We start from the raw sequence: 15,017 nt of genomic DNA, 5'->3' as shown, positions 1-15,017 counted from the left end.
AATTCATCAGTGTCTCTGTATGGGCAGATGTTCCAGGTTTTGTGACTGAGCTTGCAGAGGCAGTGAGGCCAGACCTGCCAGCTCAGACATGTGGTCGCAATGCTCAGTGAACTTTCTTTTCCTAGACTCCCTCTCTTTCTCTATCTCCCACATTCCCTCCTCATCTCCTATTTTGCCATTTTATCATCCCTGTTCCTTCCTTCCTTCTTTCTCTGTAAAACAGCCACGTTGGGACACTAACCAGCAGGAAGTCAGACTGGAGCTCACCTGTGCCCATCCCTCCTGCAGGCTTCAGGGTTGAGTTCATGCTGAAGAGACTGGCTGATGAGTTAGGCTGCCTCGCCTTGAATGTCCTGCTTTGCATTCTTATTCTCAGCTTCCCAACATATATATCTTGCAAGCCCATATGCCTTTTTATTCAACCAGGCCCTCTTTTATTTAATTTTCAACATGACAACTTAAAATTCTTGTGTTTTTAGTATGCTGTAATTCCCTGCATTCCCTATTACATATGATTGCCAAATAAATCATATTTGATGGAAAATGTCATGACACATTTGGTGCTTGGTGTAATTCAACTTGGCGGGGCATTGAAAAGTTGGAGAATTTGGGGGAAATCAGAACTGGACAAATCAAAAATTGATGTATGAGGGTTTTTTTCAGACATTATTGTGTTCTACTAAGTAGATATTCATTAAATGTTTAGTATTACACCAGTTTTTGCAAACTCCTATCTAGAATCATCGTTCATATATAAATATGGAAACTTGAATCTTTCCTTCAGAAATTTCAAATCTTACAGAAGAGATACTCTAATTCAAAAATTGATTTTCATTTTGTCAGGAAGTGAACTTGTTCTCTAATGAAATATTTATTAAATACATTTGGGAAAGGGGGTACTGAGCTCAGAGGCACTTTACCACTGAGGTACATCTCCAGTCCATTATATTATTTATTTTGAGACAGGGTCTCATTAAGTTGCTTAGGGCCTCCCTAAGTTGCTGAGGCTGGCCTCAAACTTTTGAACTTCCTGACTCAGCCTCCTGAGTCACTGGGTTTATAGGTGTGTGCCAGCATACCAGGTTTAAACACTTAAGATTTGCAAACTTCTGTCTAGAAATGTAGTGCATATACAGATACTGAAACTTGACTCTTTCCCCTAAAATTTCAAGTCTTTTAGAGGAGAAAATCTATTCTTGCTATAATTTATACGTCATAACTAAAAGGTCACATATTAAAATAACCAGGTACAATGAAGTACATCTTTGGATATTAGAAGAGGTAAACTGTTCCCAACATGAGGGCTTCCAAAAGACGTAGACTAGGTGGTACATGAGTCAACAAATAATAAGTTTTAACAAAAATCACATAATTGTTTTCAATTTTCCATATGTAATCTCCATGTAAATACTTACGAAATATTATCTCTGATCTTCACAGTAATCCAGCGAGTGGTATTGATACTCATAAAGGAAACCAAGTCTCAGAGAAAGACTTTTGTCCAAGGCCACACAGGTCTTCAGTGGGAGACTCCACCCTGGATTTGGTTCTAGATCTCTCATGCATCAAAGTCCTTTTTTCTTTCTTTTTTTTTAATTTTATTTTATTGTAAACAAATGGGATACATGTTGTTTCTCTGTTTGTACATGGCGTAAAGGCATACCATTTGTGTAATCATACATTTACATAGAGTAATGTTGTTTGATTCATTCTGTTATTTTTTTCCTTCCCCCCACCCCTCCCACCCCTCTTTTCCCTCTATACAGTACTTCCTTCCTCCATACATGCCCTCCTCCCTAACCCTAATTCTAACTCTAACACTAACCCTTCCCTCCCCTCATTATGTGTCATCATCCACTTAGTAGCGATATCATTCTTCCTTTGGCTTTTTGAGATTGACTTATCTCACTTAGCATGATATTCTACAATTTCATCCATTTGCCTGCAAATGCCATAATTTTATCATTCTTTATGGCTAATATTCCATTGTATATATATATCACAGTTTCTTTATCCACTCATCAACTGAAGGGCATCTAGGTTGGTTCCACAGTCTGGCTATTGTGAATTGAGCAGCTATGAACATTGATGTGGCTGTATCTCTGTAGTATGCTGATTTTAAGTCCTCTGGGTATAGGCCAAGGAGTGGGATAGCTGGGTCAAATGGAGGGTCCATTCCAAGTTTTCTAAGGAATCTCCACACTGCTTTCCAGAGTGGCTGCACTAATTTGCAGTCCCACCAGCAATGTATGAGTGTACCTTTTTCCCCACATCCTCGCCAACACCTGTTGTTGCTCGTATTCTTGATAATCGCCATTCTAATTGGGGTGAGATGGAATCTTAGGGTGGTTTTGATTTGCATTTCTCTTATTACTAGAGATGTTGAACATTTTTCCATATGTTTGTTGATTGCTTGTAGATCTTCTTCTGTGAAGTGTCTATTCATTTCCTTAGCCCATTTGTCAACTGGATTATTTGAATTCTTGGAGTAGAGTTTTTTGAGTTCTTTATAGATTCTGGAGATTAGCGCTCTATCTGAAGTATGATTGGCAAAGATATTCTCCCACTCTGTAGGCTCTTTCTTCGCATTGCTGATAGTTTCCTTTGCTGAGAGAAAGCTTTTTAGTTTGAATCTATCCCAGTTATTGATTCTTGCTTTTATTTCTTGTGCTATGGGAGTCCTGTTAAGGAAGTCTGGTCCTAAGCCGACATGTTGAAGATCTGGACCTACTTTTTCTTCTATAATCTGCAGGATCTCTGGTCTGATTCCGAGGTCCTTAATCCATTTTGAGTTTAGTTTCGTGCATGGTGAGAGATATGGATTTAGTTTCATTCTGTTGCATATGGATTTCCAATTCTCCCAGCACCATTTGTTGAAGAGGCTATCTTTTCTCCATTGCATATTTTTGGCATCTTTGTGTAGTATGAGAAAATTGTATTTATTTGGGTTTGTGTCCGTGTCCTCTATTCTGTACCATTGATCTACCTTTCTATTTTGGTACCAATACCATGCTGTTTTTGTTACTATTGCTTTGTAGTAGAGTTGAAGATATGGTATTGCAATACCCCCTGTTTCACTCTTCCTGCTAAGGATTGCTTTAGCTATTCTGGGTTTCTTATTCTTCCAGATGAATTTCATAATTGCTTGCTCTATTTCTGTAAGGTACGTCATTGAGATTTTAATTGGAATTGCATTGAATTTGTATAGCACTTCAGGTAGTATGGCCATTTTGACAATATTAATTCTTCCTATCCAAGAACATGGAAGATCTTTCCATCTTCTAGGTGTTCTTTAATTTCTTTCTTTAGTGTTGTATAGTTCTCATTGTAGAGGTCTTTCACCTCTTTTGTGAGATTGATTCCCAAGTATTTTATTTTTTTCGAGGCTATTGTGAATGGGGTAGTTTTCCTAATTTCTCTTTCAGGAGATTCATCACTTATGTATAAAAATGCATTGGATTTATGAGCATTGATCTTGTAACTTGCTACTTTACTGAATTCACTTATGAGTTCTAAGAGTTTTCTGGTGGAATTTCCAGGTTCCTCTAAATATATAATCATGTCATCAGCGAACAGGGATAGTTTGAGTTCTTCTTTTCCAATTCGTATCCCTTTAATTTCTTTGGTTTGTCTAATTGCTCTGGCTAGAGTCTCAAGAACAATGTTGAAGAGAAGTGGTGAAAGAGGGCATTACTGCCTTGTTCCAGTTTTTAGGGGGAATGCTTTCAGTTTTTCACCATTTAGAATGATATTAGCCATGGGCTTAGCATAGATGGCCTTTATAATGTTAAGGAATGAACCCACTATCCCTATTTTTTCTAGTGTTTTGAGCATGAAAGGGTGCTGTATTTTATCAAATGCTTTTTCTGCATCTATTGAAATAATCATGTGATTCTTGACTTTAAGTCTATTGATATGGTGAATGACATTTATTGATTTCCTGATGTTGAACCAACCTTGCATCCCTGGGATGAAACCCACTTGATCATGGTGCACTATCTTTTTAATATGTTTTTGTATGCGATTTGCTAAAATTATGTTGAGAATTTTTGCGTCGATGTTCATTAAGGATATTGGTCTGAAATTTTCTTTCCTTGATGAGTCTCTGTCTGGTTTAGGTATCAGGGTGATATTGGCTTCATAGAATGAGTTTGGGAGGGTTCCCTCCTCTTCTATTTTATGGAATACTTTGAGAAGTATTGGAATGAGCTCTTCCTTAAAAGTTTTCTAGAACTCGGCTGAGAACCCATCTGGTCCCGGACTTTTCTTTGTTGGTAGGCTTTTGATGACTTCTTCTATTTCAGTACTTGAAGTTGGTCTATTTAAATTGTGTATGTCCTCCTCGTTCAGTTTAGGCAATTCATATGTCTCTAGAAACCTGTTGATGTCTTCAAAATTTTCTATTTTGTTGGAGTATGGATTTTCAAAATAGCTTCTAATTATGTTTTGTATTTCAATCCTGTCTGTTGTGATATTTCTTGTTCATTCCGAATTTTAGTGATTTGGGTTTTCTCTCGTCTTCTCTTTGTTAGTGTGGCTAAAGGCTTATCAATTTTGTTTATTTTTCAAAGAACCAACTATTTATTTTGTCAATTTTTTGTATTGTTTCTTTTGTTTCAATTTCATTGATTTCAGCTCTGAGTTTAACTATTTCCTGTCTTCTACTACTTTTGGTGCTAGTCTGTTCTTCTTTTTCTAGGGCTTTGAGCTGTAGTGTTAGGTCGTTTATTTTTTGAGTTTTACTTCTTTTATTAAATGTGCTCCATGAAATAAATTTCCCTCCAAGTACTGCTTTCATAGTGTCCCAGAGATTTTGATATGATGTTTCTTTGTTCTCATTTACCTCTAAGAATTTTTTAATTTCCTTCCTAATATCTTCTGTTATCCATTCATCATATAATAGCATATTGTTTAATCTCCAGATGTTGGAATAGTTTCTGTGTTTTACTCTTTCATGTATTTCTGACTTCAATCCATTATGATCTGATAGAATACATGGTAGTGTCTCTATCTTCTTGTATTTGTTAACATTAGCTTTGTGGCATAATATATGGTGTATTTTAGAGAAGGATCCATGTGCTGCTGAGAAGAAAGTGTATTCACTCTTGGATGGATGGTATATTCTATAAATGTCCGTTAAGTCTAAATTATTGATTGTGTTATTGAGATCTATGGTTTCTTTGTTCAATTTTGTCTGGAAGATCTGTCCAGTGGTGAGAGAAGCGTGTTAAAATCATCTAGTACTATTGTGTTATGGTCTATTTGGTGTCTGAAATTGAGAAGGATTTGTTTGACATACATGGATGAGCCACTGTTTGGGGCATAGATGTTTATGATTGTTATATCTTGCTGATTTATGCTTCCCTTAAGCAGTGTGAAATGACCTTCTTTATCCCTTCTGACTAACTTTGGCTTGAAGTCCACATTATCTGAAATGAGGATGGATACTCCAGCTTTTTTGCTGAGTCCATGTGCATGGTATGTTTTTCACCTTTAGTCTATGGGTATCTTTTTCTATGAGGTGAGTCTCTTGCAGGCAACATATTGTTGGATCTTTCTTTTTGATCCAATCTGCCAGTCTATGTCTTTTGATTGATGAATTCAGGCCATTAACATTCAGGGTTATTATTGAGATATGATTTGGTTTCCCAGTCATTTGGTTCATTTTTTAAATTTTGCTTATTTGTTTGACACAACTTGGCTCCTCCTTTATTTGACAATTCCTTTAGGATAATTCCTCCCTTTGCTGATTTGCTTCTTTGTTTTTCATTTCTTCCTCATGGAATATTTTGCTGAGAATGTTCTGTAATGCTGGCTTTCTTTTTGTAAATTCTTTTAGCTTTTGTTTATCATGGAAGGATTTTATTTCATCGTCAAATTTAAAGGTAAGTTTTGCTGGGTATAAGATTCTTGGTTGGCGTCCACTTTCTTTCAGGGCTTGAAAAATGTTGTTCCAGGCCCTTCTAGCTTTTAGGGTCTGGATTGAAAAATCTGCTGATATCCGTATTGGTTTCCCCCTGAATGTAATTTGGTTCTTTTCTCTCACAGCCTTTAAAATTCTGTCTTTATTTTGTATGTTATGCATTTTCATTATAATGTGCCTTGGTTTGTGTCTGTTGTAATTTTGTATATTTGGAGTCCTATAAGCCTCTTGAACTTGATTTTCCATTTCATTCTGCAGATTTGGGAAATTTTCTGATATTATTTCATTGAATAGATTGTTCATTTCTTTGGTTTGTTTCTCTAAGCCTTCCTCAATCCCAATAATTCTTAAATTTGGCCTTTTCATGATATCCCATAGTTCTTGTAGATTCTGTTCATGATTTCTTACCATCTTCTCTGTTTGTTCAACTTTGTTTTCAAGGTTAAATATTTTGTCTTCTATGTCTGAGGTTCTGTCTTCCAGGTGTTCTATCCTACTGGATATGCTTTCTATGGAGTTCTTAATTTGGTTTATTGTTTCCTTCATGTCAAGGATTTCTGTTTGGTTTTTTTTCAATATCTCTAACTCTTTATTGAAATGATCTTTTGCTTCCTGTATTTGCTCTTTTAATTGTCGATTGGTGCGATCATTCAATGCCTGCATTTGCTCTTTCATCTCATCGTTTGCTTCCCTGATCATTTTAATTATGTACAATCTGAACTCCTTTTCTGTCATTTCTTCTGCCCAGCTGTCATTGGGTTTTATTGATGTAACATCTAGATTTGTTTGCAGCATTTTCTTTCCTTGTTTTCTCATATTGTTCAAGTATCAGTGGACTGCTGAGATATTGCAGTTTTCCTCTATTGACTTACAATGTCCCTGAAGATTTCTATATATATCCCCTCTTAGCCTTCAGTAGGCTGAAGTCTTGGAGGAAGTTGATAATGTGGTGCTCCACAAGGAATCTGCCTCTCTAGGAGTGGTGGCCTTCAGGTGGGGTATATTCCCTGCTAGTGGGCAGAGGTGCCTCCACTTGTTGACCAATGGTCATCCAAAGGGGAACTAGGCTGTGGGCTGAGGCAAGGCCTGTTTGGGCCCATGTCTCTGGTTTTACCGTGCTTGTAGGGAAACCTCACCCGGCAGGGAATACTCACCCGGTGGGGAGGTCTCACTGGTCAGTTCCCTCCTAGAGTTTCCCCTCAATTTACAGCTACCGCCTGGGCTGGGCTGCCTTCCTCTGCAAAGTTCCCAGGGGCCCGGCCCTACCTCCTGGGCCTGGGAGCCTCACCCTTCGCAGATGAATCACCTTAGGTTGCCCCTCCTCAGAGAATCTGCCCGCAGTCCTGGAACCTTCGCTCCGCCCCTAAGCATGTCTCTGTGGGGCTCTTCCACCAAGAAGCCTCCTAGATCCTGGGACCCTGCTCTGCACCTAATTGCCTGGCTATGTGGCCCCTCCTCTGAGCAGCCACCTGGGGCCCCGTACAATCACTCTGAGTACCAGAGACTTGCTACACGCCTCTTCCTCCAGACAGCCGCCCAGTATTCCGGTGCGGTCACTAGGAGTCCAAGCAACTCACTGCGTGCCTCCTCCCACCAACCACCTGTAGCCCGGGGCAATCAATCACTCCGAGTCGAAATGACCCTCCCGTTCCTCCTCCTCCTCCAGGTAACCCCCCGGGTGTTCAGGAGCAGTCACTCTGAGTGGCTCTGAATCCACGTGACCCGCTGCACGCGTCCTCTGGGCAACCACCCAGAGCTCTGGTGTGGCCACTCGAGACCAAGCGACCCACCGCGCTCCTCCTCCAGGCAGCTCCCCTGTGTTCAGGAGCGGTCGCTTTAAGTCCAAACAACTCACCACTCGCCTTCTCCTCTGAGCAGCCGCCTGGAGCTCTAATGCAGTCACTGCGAGTCCACATGACCCGCGCTCCTCCTCCTCCTCCTCCTACTCCTCAGGGCAGGCCCCGGTGTTCAGAAGTGGTCTGAGTCCAAACAGCTCGCTACGCAGCCCCTCTTCTGGCAACCGCCTGTAGTTCTGGTATAGCCACTCCGAATCCAAGCGGCCATGCTCCTCCTCCTTTTCGTCCTCAGGGCAGGCCCCGGGGTTCAGAAGCAGTCGCCCTGAGTCCGAACAGCTCGCCGCGCGGCTTCTCCTCTGGCAACTGCCTGTAGCTCTGGTATAGTCACTCCGAATCCAAGCGGCCACGCTCCTCCTCCTCCTCCTCAGGGCAGGCCCCGGTGTCCTGAGTCCACACAGCTCTCCTTGCCGCTCCTCCCCTGGGCAGCCACCGGAGCCCCGGTGGTTGCTCCGAGTCCCAGCCCCGTGCTGAGCGGCCTCCTTTACGATGCTCCCAGTTGTCCGAGTTCACTGCTCCAGCAGGGGGAGGGGCGTCTCGCCGGCAGCTCTACTTCACAAGTTCCCTGCGTTCCGGGACCACCGTACCATCCAGGATGCCACCCCAACGGGAGAGACTCACCTGGCTGCTTTGAGTTGGTCCTAAGTCTCTCAATTTCTCCTCTTTTGAATCCTGAGTCCTGGAGCAACATGAAATGCAGCCACCCTCTAGGCCGCCATCTTGAAACTCCCCTTTTTTCTTTCTACTACATCTAAGTGGGGCAGGGCAGAAGCACAGAGGAAGGGAAAGGTCTGTGAAAAAGACCACCGTGGATAAGGGAACTGGAGAACAGTGAAGAAGCAAAGGGGGTCAGTAGAGGTGAAGGACTGGTGAGTTTCAACTAAGTGAATCCAGAGGAAATGGTATGATGTGTGCTACCCAAAGCTGCGCTTTCATGTTGCCAGGTTAAAACGTAAAAACCTACCTAGTGATCAGATACACGACATTTAATTGAATTTTTTTTTTTTTAACAGTGTTGGGGATTGAACCCAGAGCCTTGTGTTTGCAAGACAAGCACTCTACCAACTGAGCTATATTCCCAACCCTTAAATGAATTTTTTTACTTTAAATGCGATTATGTGATAAATTTCCAGCTAATATTGAAAAAAAAAAGCCTTTAAAGCCTATATTTTGATGTAGAATATATCTTAGATATAGAATGTTTATTTCCTAAATTAAACCTTCCACTCTTCAATTGCTTTTTTAAACACTACATAGCCTATCCATCATTTAATATAAACCTTAGACAAAGACAATGTATATTTTAGAGTAAAACAAATAAGCACCTACTAATGTTTGGCATTAAATTATTATTATTTCTTTAAAGGAAATTCTAAGTATTTAATATAAGGACCCTTATATGGGTCTATCTGGGGATTTTTATCCCTTAGTAACATTAGAATTTTCTGGAATTTGCTTAATATTTGTGAAAGTTGGAGAACTTCCTTTGCATCTCAAACTGATACATATTTCTTTCAGACAAAGATTATAATTGTTTAGTTTTTCTAGGATAGTATAGTCTCACTACTCCTACATTACTACTATTCCTCATTACATCACTACTCTATTTTTACATTATCTCTTTTACTTTCTGTAACTTTTTCTTTAGGCATCTTCATTCACATCTGTCAACAAGGAAGTACAGCAAAGAGAATAAAACACCTTGTGTAAGTTTATGCAGCCCGTAAGTGGAGGAGCTCAGATTTATATTCTAACCATTAGGCAATACTACCCCTGGCCCTGGAAAGGATCTGTCATGTCTTCTCTACCCACTATGTCCATCATCTCCTTTTTCTACTCTTTATTCCAGTGTTCAGGCACTTCTTCATAAACACTTCCACTCTGAGAAGACAGAATTTCCAGTGACCAACAGTGGAGTGGTGTGCACTTTGATGATCCACTAAATCATGTGTCACTGTACACGAGGTACCTCTGATTTTCACAGATACGAGGAATATTAATATGTGACCATACATGTGCCTTTTCAATAACTGCTGGGCTCAAAAGACCCTTCATACTCAAAGCATAGTCCACATTTGGAAATTCCTTAGAAACAAAGAATCTCCGACTCCATTCATACCTATAAACCAAAATTTGCTTTTTAATTCAATAACCTGGTGATTTTTATATACAACACTGTTTTAAACAGTCATTAAATACTATACAGGTAGTTCTAAATACCTAATAAGGGCTGGGAGCATATGTAGCTCAATAATAGATTGCTTGCCTCACATGTAGACAGCCTTGGAGTAGATCCCCAGCACAGGAAAAACCTAAACATAAATAAACCCAACTGAGCATTTAAATACAAGATTGCTTTCCTTCTAACTGGAGGTGCTTAGTAAGTGCTTTTGTCACCTCCTCACTCCCTCAGATCAATCAATACACACCATGGAACCAAAAATCACAAGCCCAGACTCTCGTGTCTTTCATTACAGTGCATATATCTGTTTTAATGAAATGTGATTTCTTATATGAATAATTAGAGGAAGACCCATGAAGGCTTGGGGAAAAAAAGAAAAACTGTGTCATCATTTGGTTTTAAAAGCAAAAAATCCTGGAAAGAAAAAAAAAAAAAAAACTTGTAAAAAGTCTCAAGACAACGTATCCTGTTTTCATTGGTCTATCAAGTACTGTAATTGAATTGTGCAGTGTGCAAGACCAACACTGCCGTTCACAAGTGACAAATTCATTGCCTACCTATAAGCCTCAAAACACAGTTTGATGTATTTCATTCTTATCCACAAGCTTGTTTGGTACACCTTAAGCTATAGAAGACTTTATGGAAAATAGGCTTGGAATGTACAGGGTGGATTAAGGAAAGGTCATTAAGCATTAGAACTCATTGCCTTGCCTTGAGTGTTCAATTTGGAAGCAGCAAGTGATAGAGTTAGGAAACACAAAATACAAAAAGAAAAAGAAAGAAAAGAAGACAGGGAGCTGAAATTGATGGAAGGAAAGGGAGCAGGGTGGATTTTCAGGTGATAGAGCACAGGGTTGGCTAGGAGGGCTTATTGCACATAGTCCTGCAGGGTGAGGCATGGAATGAGGGAAAGATCCGTGTTAGCCGGTACTTAGTGAGGCCTGAAGGGGCAAAAGGATGTATGAGGGAACCCTGTGTCAGACAACTCTAATTCGCTACAATCTTCAGCCTTTGAGTGTTGGGCTTTTGTCCCAGTATAAGCCAATGGGGACTGCAAATGCCTCCTACATGGGTGTGTTTTCTTCCATTTAGGACTTCCACATTGAAAAGGATGAAGCATTCATGGGATTCTGATGACCCTCCCTTGACCCGAAAGACTTTTCAATTACTCTAGCTGAATGCAAAACTCCTGGGATTTAGTTTTCCTGTAGGTAAAGTCACTTACAGGAAGACCTACGAATGTACCAGCATTGCCTCTCTCTTCGGGTGTCTCTTGCTTGCAGAGCAGAGAGTTCCACATGTACCCATCTGTTTAGAGGTCAGGTGCTAGGAAGGAAGCAAGCCTGCGAGGAGGCACAAAACCAAGAAGTCATGGCACTAATCCATGGTATTGACTTTGAATTTTAAAATAATGAAGAGATACCAAAGGTACATTTGATGAACCCTCTGGAGAGTGAACAGAAAGAGCTGCTTATTAACAATGTATCTTGAAGTAAACAGCTGAGATTATATATCAGAAAGAAAAATTTAATACTATGAAGATTCATAGTAAAAGTTTGTACAAAGAAATAGAATCTATGTGTTTCAAGTCAAGCTTTATTCCTGGGGATAATGTTCTATAAATATTTTTAGACACTACATAAAGAAACTCCTTCCCTTAAGAAAAAAAAATTAATTTTTTTGTTAGTTTCAAAAATCTTTGATTCTGGAACTTGAAGGAAAGTTCTTACTATTTTCTTCAACTTTATCTGACAAACCATTTTATTTTTATATTATGATCAATGTAAAAATAATATGTTCATTTTCTTATGTACGCATCCTGAAAGACAGTAAACTGCCTTAGATTTTATTTTTAAAAATCAATTTTCTTATGAATAAAACTAAGCATGCTTATAAGCAAGTGAAAAATATAGTTATCTATTTAAAAATAAGAATCTTCCTATGCCTTAGACATGAATTAGTTTCTCCTTAGTATGTTGACATATGCCTGTGTGTTTGTGTGTGTGTCTGACTGCATTAAACTTGGTGGAGATTAGAGATTTAAAATTTCAAAACTCCTTTGTTTTTCAACTCCTACTCAACTAAAGTCATGGTTTTTCTTCTGAAAGAACAAAATTACAGCTATAGCACTTTCTTTGTTATGATCTTTTTATATTTGTCACTGAATAAAAACTAATATTCATGTAATCCCTTGTTTTAAATCAATCCCAATTCTTTGTTATAGAGAGCATCAAATATAGTCTTCTTTACTTAGTGGCCAGGTAGACTAAGTATTCCAAGAACTCTTGATTCATATGGTATTACTTTCTTTTCCCATAGTTGAACACAGTATATCTTGATTTTGGTTGGATTTGGTATGTTGAAGTCAACTGAACATTTCTGAAGGCTTTTAGGATTTACATCTTAGGGTTATTGTGGGATTTAAATATGTTGGTACAGATAAGGAACTTGGAGCCTATTAACCTGTATTTTATACTCAGAACACATTATCTGTGATTTATTCACATTTATTAGCATTTGTTCCTGGCACCAATACTTATGAGGATATAATAACGAAAACTGAGTACATAGGTAAGTCTGCTAAGTCCTTGATTCCTTACTTACATCAAAGTATAACAAATGGGAAAAACAGAAAGGTAAAGCAATGATTTTAAGGTTTACCATCCTAGAAGATACAGAATTGAAATTCTGACTCCAGAATTTGTGCCCTCAACATCATTCTGCTCTTTCAAAACTAAATTGCAGCTAGATCACAGTTCAGTAGTAGAGTATGCACTTAGCATAGGTGAGGGCCTGGGCTCCATTCCCAGCACCAAAATGAAATAAAACCGAGACCAGAGAAATTGCTGAATTGGACCTAGTTTATGATTTCTTCCTTTATTGAGAACCTTATCTTGGTCTAGCCCTTGGATCAACTGAAATTAAATCATATCATTTCTACAAGGACCAGAACACATATCTTCTTGCCATTCGAAGAGTACAGCATTGTTTGTCTTTACCACCTTTGGTTAGTCAATTAACTTCTCTGTTTCCAGCTCTTCCAGTTTTTTCTTTTCTGTACACTGTTAATGTACACTAATGAATTACTTGGACCTACTGCTCCTTTCCTTAAGAACAGTGCCTCTTGCCTACATCAGAGTTCAGCAAGTTTTTCTCTAAAAAGTCAGAGAGCAAACGCTTTAGGTTTTACAGCCCACATGCCAATATCCTGTCTCTCTTTTCTATCTCCTTTTCAACATTTTCTCTTCTTCCCTCTCCTCCTTTTTATTCTTTCTCTTTTTTCTTTTTTTCCTTCACAAGCTTTTTAAAAGAAAAATCCATTTTTAATCTGGTGGGGAAGTGTGTACAAAGCCAGGCCAGATTTGGCCCTTGGGCCTGCTTCACATAGAGCTGCTTCTTCACATCAAGAGCCCTGTGCCCTGAGGTAAAAGGATGAGACTGCTGGTGCTAGCAACAGTGTCCCCAGGAGATCTAGCTTTGCAGGGCCCTGCCTGCCACCCCTTCCCAGCACAGGGTTGGGTTTGAAAGGACTTGCTACAGCACAGGTGCACTTCCCTTAGCATGCATCAGGATCTATCACCTGGAAGGCTGTTAAACCACAGGTGGCTGGGCTCTGCTCTTAGGGATTCTGCTTCACTAGGCTGGTGTGGGACTGAGGTGCAGCTGATGCTATTGAACTAGGGATCTTGCTAGGAGAACCACTGGACTATAGGTGAAGCTTAAACTCCTTAATGTTACATGTAAAGGCCCTCACTCTCTACTTCCATACTATCTCTTCAGGCACAACCTTCATTACCATTCTGTATTTCTGCCAGGCATTTGCACACAGTGCCTCCCCTGCCTGAGTCTTCTGCTTCCTTTACCATCTATACCTATCACTCTCTCTCTCCTTCCTGCAAGGAGCTACACATTCATCTCTTCCACAAAGCTTTCTTCATTACCTAGTCAGACCCTCAATCCCGCTTCCCTGTCATCCCTCCCCCCATGCAGGAAAACCAGTTTTCTGCATCATACAAAAGCTGCTAGATTTGAAGGAAAGGAAACAATGAGCCTTACACATCCTAAGTGTTTGGTAAATATTTGTCGAATAAATGAATGTGAACAAATGAATGAAGGTAATTTATGCCTGCTTGTCCTGACTGGTTTATGGTTGTTGATCCTCTTCAGATAATATCACCAGTCCATTCAATCAAAACAAGACTCACTTGAAGCACTTAAGATCTACAGAATCCTAAAAAGCCACTAGTGTTTTTCTCAGAGTAGACAAATGAGGAGTGCATTAATTCTTAATTAATTCTTAATAGTACACTAAAAGCAAACCTGAATTATATGGGGAAAACATTAAGGTCTCCATCTGTCTCTCGTCTCTACCCTTGGGGAGTTGGGTTCGCTGTTGCAGATATATTCACTGTTGTGAATTCTCTCAACTTTGCTAAGGGAAAGTCATATTTGCTGGGTGATTTCCTATACTCTCAATGATTAATAATGGGAACCACACAGGATTTAGAACAAGAATGACTTTAATTCTTAGTTGTTGCTAGTTAGTAGCTGTTGACATTCTCTAACCTCTAATCATAAAGCCATTAATAGAATGGTAAAATTATAATGAACAATGTTTAAAGGGTCTAGACAGTATCTGTATTGGCCCCCAGAAAACACAAATTAATATTATCTTTTTTTTTTCGTTCTTTTTTTTTTTTTTTGGTATTGGAGATTGAACTCAGGAGCGCTTAACCACTTAGCCACATCCCCAATCTTTTTCGTTTTTTTATTTTGAGACAGGGTATTATTTTTTTGTATTTGTCTAGGAGCTGTTATTTATTGTTGAATTTCATATGGAAGACCAGAAGCAGAAAATATCTCACCTGAGCACAGAATTTGACCCTCATTTCAATTCTGAACTTTATCATTTGCAAGCTTTGTGATCTGAATAAGCCTTAGTTTTCTCATCTATGAAATGGAGACAGTAAGAGTGCCTACCTCATAGAATTGTTAGAATGATTAAATGATATAGAAAAAAATTGAAATGATATGAACTATAAAAATAAAACCTACCAGG

Source organism: Sciurus vulgaris (genome assembly GCF_902686455.1).
Source record: "Sciurus vulgaris genome assembly, chromosome: 3".
In the NCBI taxonomy this organism is placed as follows: domain Eukaryota; kingdom Metazoa; phylum Chordata; class Mammalia; order Rodentia; family Sciuridae; genus Sciurus; species Sciurus vulgaris.
This window is presented reverse-complemented; position numbering follows the sequence as displayed.